We start from the raw sequence: 7,770 nt of genomic DNA, 5'->3' as shown, positions 1-7,770 counted from the left end.
TGTACTTTTGCCTTCTTTAGACCGCAAAACTCCGCGTTTCCTTTCAACTCCAAGGAAGATCGAGTCGCATTACTTTCCCTTTTGAAGGCACCGCGGCTCGTCGATTGATTGGATCAAAAAAGGTAAAAAAAGGTTCACCAGAGGTCGAAGATCCATAATTTTAAAGACAAAAAATATGTTGGAGAACATTAATGAACACAAAGAATGAAATTTCGAAAACAAGGACGAAAAACATAATTGGAGATCAAGTTTCGAAAATAATGGAGGAACAAACTTGAAGAACCATGTTGGAAAACCAAAGTTGTGGGGTGAAGCTGCGCAAAAAAGTTAAGTAGTGGAAAACACTTTTGGAAAACAAGAGTGATCAGAAAGTAGTATTAGAAAACAACGTAAGACGAAAATGTTGGAAAATTAAGTTCAAGAACATTACTGGGAAATAATCCAGCAAGGGAAGAATGGAGAACTATATGAATCATAAATCATGAAACAAGGATAGAGAACATATTTGAAAATCCTTATTAGACAATCAAGCTTGACAACAGATTTAGATAAGTAAGTTGGACAGCAGTGCTGTTGCATAAATGATATCGATGATTTTTATCGGAGAACAATAGGAACAATTTGGAAACCGAAGATGGAGAAACTCAGTGGAAGACAACATTAGAAAACCAGGGATGAAAAACACAATGGAAGAAACTAGTTGGAGGATAATCTTTGTAAACAAGTTGGAAAACAAAGTATTACAATTACTGAACATCCTTCTTTGACAATAATCTTGAAAAATACAAATTCAGAAGAGTGTTGGAGAACCTTATTGGAGAACAATTTCGGAAAAAATGGTGATCCTTATTGGAAAAGAATGTTATAAAAACAGATATAGAGAACAGAGTTTGGGATAACGAATATTGGAGAACCTTTTTGGACAATAACCTTGAATTATAGAAAATTCAGTAGAGAGTGGGAGAACATCATTGGAGAACAAACTACGAAAAAAAGAGTAGATAATCTTGTTGGAGAAAAATGAAATAAAAACAGGGATGGCACACAAAGTTGAAGGTTAAAAATATTGCAGAACCTTATTGGACATTAATCTTGAGGAACAGGGATGCAGAGGACGTTGTGAAAACAATCTTGGAATAAAAGAGCGGAGAATTTTATATTGAAGAACAATGCTAGAAAACAAGGATAGAGGGCAGATTTGAAGAACAAAGTTTGTCAGCTAAGCTAAGGTTCTTCTAACGAAGGGCTCAAGGATTTGCAACCTTAAAATCTGATGAGTATGACATTATGAATCAAAACTCAGGACTGATAATCAGTCACTGATAATCCAAATGCGAACCGGGATTCATTTTCAGAATTTCCCTGAAACCGCTAGCTTTCACTTCTACGAAGAATGCGAAGGCTGTGCATGCAGCTACACCTAGAACATAGTAGGTAGTAGGTACGGCGCGAGCGGCTCTCGCACTCTCCTTTTCTCTCTCACTATCATTTTCTATTTGTCTCTCTCTTTTTCTTTCCAGACTGTCGAGCAGGATCGAGAAAGACAACGAACGACAAACCGCAAAAGATAAAACGAGAGGGACATGTAACGAGAGAGAAAAAGAGATAAGCAGAGAGAGACTGAAGGAGATAAGAAGAGAGAGAGAGAGAGAGAGAGAGAGGATTGAGCGAGAGACTGTCCGAGAGATTTCAACGAGTGGAAGAAGGAAACTGGTTATGCCCGGGCGCGTAGGCTGTCTGTACATACGTAAATACTCGCAAAAGGGTATTTCTATCTCTCCTGCTTCATTTAAGCCTCCCCCGAGAGTTCAAAGGAGTCTCGATCCCACCCACGCGATTTCAAACCCTACACACTAGAAGAGAGTCCGACAAGAGGGAACCCCGCGAATGATGGACCTGCAAAACGTGACAGCCCGCCAAGGACCTGCCAAGCGATGTACTTATAATCGAAACTCGTTTCGGGTTCGAATGAAGCAGACCCCCGGTGTCAGCCCTTCTTGAAAACAAATCCAGTTCTTATATTGCCTTATACAGCCTTATATAGCTACATACGTAATCCGTTATTTACTACTTTTCCATATTGCGCTTGAATATCACTATAAATCTTTCACAAGTGTAATAAAACCTATTTACGGGTTCAATAAACTACATGCCTATTTTTATTGCTTGTTTCTTACTTTCCGCGGTCTACCTTTGTTGTTATTTATGGATAATATTCGATAGCAATGATGGAGATAATTCTGGAAATGTAAGGGTGGAGAACAATGTTTAAGATATATTTCGGAGAACCTTTTAGACAACTGTTTGGAGAACAGTCTTGCGAAAAATAAGGATGAGGAACAAAGTTTGGAACTATTATTGGGAAACCTTACTGCAGAACTGTACTGGAGTACAATTTGGTAAAATAAAGATGAAGAATAATGCTGGACAGTTTTTTGGACGATTTTGTACATTTCGGGCCAAATAAAATAGTTTTTTGAAGCTCTAACTACCATTACTTTATTATATATCATATAACATATAAAACAGAAAGTTTGCACGATCGTTATTATATCAATATTCCAAATTTAATAAAAAATATAGTTTCCGAGTTTTTTATTTCGCACAAGGGTATTCGAGAATTTCATGAAAGAAAACTATTGAAAAAAAGGACGAAGAACAAAGTTCCAAAGCAATTTAGGTGAATCTGACTGCAAAACTTTATTCGCGAACAGTTTGTGAAAATAAGGGCAGAAATAAAAGTTGTAGGACTACTATGAAAACTTGCAATCGAAAAGTTTTTTTGGAAGAAATCTTGAACAATATGTACAGAGATTAAGGCTTAAGAAATATTTTTGAGAACACTTTCGAAAAATAAAGACTATGAAAAAAGTTCGAGAAGCTTCTTGGAAAACTTTAATGCAAAAATGTACTGGAGAAAAATTTAGTAAAATAAAGGTGGCAGGCTAAATTGTAGAATTATTTTGAAGAACCTTAGTGGAGAAAAAAACTGGAAAACTTTATTACGGAAAAATATTAGAAAATAAGAACTGAGAAGAAAGTTTCAGAAGAACTAAGGAGAATCTTACTTCAGACCTGTTTTGGCGAACAATTTAAAAAAATAAAGATAGAAACAAAATTTGGGAACTATTTCGTGAACCTTATTGGAAAATTTTATTGGAGAACATCTTGGAAATTATAAACAGATCACTAAGTTCGACAACAATTCTGAAGAAAATTATCAAGAAATAAAGACTAAGAAAAAAGTCAGGAAGAACCCTAATAGGGAACAATCTTGCAAAATGGAATGATGGAGAAGGAAGTTCGAGAATCAATTGGAAGAACTTTATTGCAGAAGATTATTGGGGGACCTTATGCCATAGAACCTTATTGGGGGCGTCCTTGGAGAATGAGATAGTTTGAGAACCTCACTGAAGAGAACAATCTGACAAGGAAAAAAGGATGGAGAACGATGTTTGAAGAAACCTTCAGATAAAAAACTAGAAATATGTATAAAGTGCAGCAATTTAAAAAGTTCTGGCTTATAAAATTAAATTGCTTAAAATTTAAAACATTCAGCATTTAGTTATTTGAAATTGAAAATTTTTTTAATTAATCGGGTCAGTTTTAAACCCATTTTTTTATATAGCACGAATATGATCCGAATTCTCCAAAAAATTTACTTAGATTTTGAACACATCTGAAGAAATTTATTTACCTTTATTTATCTTTACTTATCTTATTCCGCGAACTGAAATTAATTGTGAGAAACAAACGAAAATCTTATAATTTGAGTACAATCTTACATTTTAAAAATATTGAATAATAAAAAATTAAAGCAAGCAAATTAAAAATACTACTTTAACAATCAAACAATTTGAATAGTCAATTTTGAAAAATTTTAACTGGATCTAAAATTATTTTTTTTAATTTCACATTTTTAATAGTAAGCACTGAAAAAAATATTCGTACAATGAAAAATTGTTTTGTTGACTCAATTAAATTTGGGTTGGTTTCAAAACATTTTTTTAATTCAACAAAATATGTTTGCTCTTTCAACAAAAATTTGGTTGAATTAAAAAACAAATGTTGTGGCACGAAGAGCAAAAAAATTATTTTGTAGTTCGAACCAATCATTATTCCCAGTAATTATTCAAGACAAAAAATTCCAAATAGCAAAAATTCAATAAGAAATTTAAATATTCAAATATATTGTTCAAGATTGACATTTATGAGTATAATCATCCTAAAATTGGACGACTTTCAAGTTCTAACATTTTAGACTGACAAATAAAAACTTTCGTACATGTTCAATTTTGTATAAAAATTGGACATTATATAATTGGATTTTTTTTATTTAAGTGTATTGTAAAAAATCTATTTTAACAAAAAAAAATTGACCTAAATCAAGGTGTAACAACATTAAGACACAAGAAAGAAGAATATACTTAAATGCACTGTACATATGAGACAAGGTCTACTGAAATCAAGTTGTAACAAGAGGAAGACTTTTTTTCTTACTCTGTAAATTGCGCAGAAACTTCAATGATTTAAAGTATGAACTCGTAAGAAACTTTTAAATGAACGAAATCTCAAGATGAAAGTATCAAAAATTAAGCAACTTGAAAAGGAGATAAGGTCAAGGTTTTATTTTTAGAATAAAACGTTAAAAAGTTAAACAAGTTGAATGGGCTAGAAATTAAAATGAAACAATTAAACAAATTTAAATGAAACACAACTGACAAGCCTTTTTGGAGAAAAATCTTGGGAAAAGAGTAATGGAGAGGAAAATTAAAAAACCATATTGAGCAACGAGGTTGGGTAACAATGTTGGAGGAGCTCATTGGAGATCAACCTTGGAAGAGCGGGATGGAGAACAACAATCGGAGAACAAATTTTAACACCTATCCCATGATTCTTCTAACGGAAACCAACAGTGTCGCAAACGCCAAAAACTGATCATAATCACTTGACGACCTTTAGGAACTTTTTTCGCACTCAATGCAAAACTCAATATAAATTGTAAGCGCGTCACTTTGTCCTCAGATCCTCAAGAACTCTCTAAATTTTTTTCGCGAAAATCACTCAGGAACCGTAATGTGGGACAGAGAGTCGCACAAGTTTCTAAACATAGAGCACACTTAGTTAGATTCCCACCTATTTTGTTCCTAAGGAAGCTTCCGCAATCTTCCTTGGAATCAGCTGAGGAATTCCGTAATTGCGATTTTCTTGTGTGCCAATACTAGGTAACCGAGTAACCCGCGGAAGAATGCAACTGTTCGCGAAGGCTCCCCGGTTCACTCTCTCTCTCTTTCCTGCTCGAGGGAATCCTAGACGTGGTATCCGTATTTACGAAGGGGGTACCGTTATCACTGTACATGGTGAGAGTAAGGCCGACGGAGAGGACGTCTAGGTGAAGAAGATCCTTAAGCTGAGTAGGTGTTTGACATACCTTATAAGTGACGGGGGGTCCCCTGCGAGGCGGTGGGTATGCCTCCAGCTTCAATATGGATCGTAGATGTCAAGGGTCTTAGCACTTGGAACTGATAGTTTGGTGGATAATCCAGGAAAATAAAACCTGCGGAATGATTTCACCTCTTAGCACGAGTCCCGAACCGGTCGCGGACACTTTCATCGGTGCTCACGAGTCGGAGTATCCGCGGACGGAGTTGTCCCTGGTGAGTCGGCTTTGCACGGACACGATGTAAGGTACCAGTCCCGAAGGAGGCAAGAACTGCACAAGAGAAGAGAGCAGAGCAGCAGCAGTTCGCCGCCGTGCGGACAGCCTTGCCTCGCCGCGAGTGAGAGTTACAAGACGTTCACCATCTTGGCGAACCGCCTTGGCGCATGCGCCGTTAGCCGGGCAAGCTCGGGCCCCGTCAGGCCCCGTGACGTCAGAAATAGGACAAGGAGCTGGTGGCCTTTGGGAAGCCGAGGAGGGGACGGGCCACTGAACTGTCTTGTCTTCTCTTCTTCTCCCTTCTTTTCGCTTCAAGACCCTACCCTTTCCTTCTCTACTGACTTGTCTACTCACTATAATACTACTCCAAGAGAGTGATCGCTTGCGCCTTGTTCGGTAGGGGGCGGAGGCGGTCCAGGGGACCCACAGCCCCGGGCCCCGCAATTTAAGGGAGCGCCTTGTCGCTTATTTAATAACCCTGATATAATCGCCGTCCACCGTGCCCTGATGCCTAACCAGAGTCACGGAAGTTTATTCTAAATAACCTGCCGCTGCTTCTGACCCTTACAAAAAGGAAGTATTGACTAAACTATTCACTGAGGTTCTAATGAGCTACTGGAATTCAGAGCTGGTATTGTTGCGAAGAAAAGTTTGTGACTGCAGCTACCAATTAGGAAAGGCAAACAATTATGGAAGACTCGATCTAGTTATAGGAGTATAAAATTGGTTTTTGATTGATTGATCCATTAGGAAGGAACTGAAGTTTATTAATACATATTTTACATGTATAGATTTTTCAGAACCAAATGGTGATTAATGATCGTCACGCAAAAGATAATGATGTATAGAAAGTAAATTAATGTTTTTTTTTATATTCAGTTACGTGGTAGGAAGAGAAGAAGCTGACATAAGCAAATAAATAAAATATGAAACTGGAAATACAAAAGATAGACAATGAATACAGAATCTATAACTAGAAAACAATTTGACTCGAATGATCCACTTAAATAAGTATTATACTTCGTCATGGTATACAAGACATTGCATTCCACAATATCAAAAAACAAAACTGTTACTTTTACTCTTACCAATAGTTCTTTATTCGCAATAAACCTAATCTTTAAAAATGGTCTCTTAATTAATGAACTGGACAAGAAAACAAAAGCTATGGATTTACACGAATTATAGCAGTTTATAATACTTTGACTCGTGTGCCTGGTGATAATCTCCATAGCTCCAAGTAAAACCAATTTTATTTCAGATCCGCTCGTTTAACACAAAAAGACTTAAACTTCTTCCAAGGATTTATTTGGACTAATAAAAAGTTATTTCAAGTAAAAGTAAAGAAAGAAGGAAGTATTTACGCTCTGGAATATTCTAGTGTTGACAGTCCTTCTTTCTAGAATAGCACAGGAGAGGAAAAAAAAAGAAAGAATGATGCTGCGGTGATGATAGACAAGGGTTCCTGATATGCCTTGCCACCAACAATGCAAGTGGTGGTTGTCCTTGATGATATATTTTTTTTTACTCAAACAACTTCTTTACATTTTGGCATGGCGTTAGATATGCGTTGTGAATAGGGTTAAAGTTCTATTAATCCAATTCAAGAAATGATGCTGTCTACCTTCAAAAGATGGAAGGATAGATATAATAGATATGTTTAGACCAAAATAATCCGAAAGACTTAGTCGAATTCCGCAGCCAATATTTTAGATATTGATCTGTAAAAATCGTTTAATATGTATATTCTGTCGGATCGTATTTAACACTGATGTTGATGATAAGGATAATAATGATGATGATGACTCTTATATTAGACAAACTAATATATGTGAATTAACTCCAAGCCTTAATGCAATCGAATAGAAAAGAGCAAACAAAACCTTAGCATTCTATTTATTTTTATTAAAAAAAAAACTATTTGTTTTATCCAAGATCGCGAGAAATGCGGATATAACTTGAGAACTGAAGAGTTGACCAAGAACCAAATTTTGTAGAATGTTTTTGTTTATAAAATTTTCAAAATATTCTTTAAAAACATAGCAAAATCAAAGAAAGTCAAATTCCGTAACAGAATTGTAAAAATACCTTAAAGGGGTGTATGCTTCCTA

At 35.8% G+C, this 7,770-nt stretch overlaps 1 protein-coding gene across 3 annotated transcripts in view; it reads right to left on the bottom strand.

Annotated features, from left to right (window-relative positions):
• Positions 1-5,761, bottom strand: part of LOC117167037 — a 196,575-nt gene extending 190,814 nt beyond the window's left edge. For all 3 annotated transcript variants that reach the window (XM_033351604.1, XM_033351598.1, XM_033351603.1), the window contains exon 1: positions 5,432-5,761. The gene's annotated coding sequence lies outside the window, so the exon portion shown is untranslated. The remainder of the gene's footprint in view (positions 1-5,431) is intronic.
• Positions 5,762-7,770: the final 2,009 nt, after the last annotated feature.

Source organism: Belonocnema kinseyi, chromosome 2 (assembly GCF_010883055.1).
Source record: "Belonocnema kinseyi isolate 2016_QV_RU_SX_M_011 chromosome 2, B_treatae_v1, whole genome shotgun sequence".
Lineage (NCBI taxonomy): Eukaryota > Metazoa > Arthropoda > Insecta > Hymenoptera > Cynipidae > Belonocnema > Belonocnema kinseyi.
The sequence above is the reverse complement of the archived record's forward strand: the minus strand, read 5'-3'. Positions and strand labels throughout refer to the sequence as shown.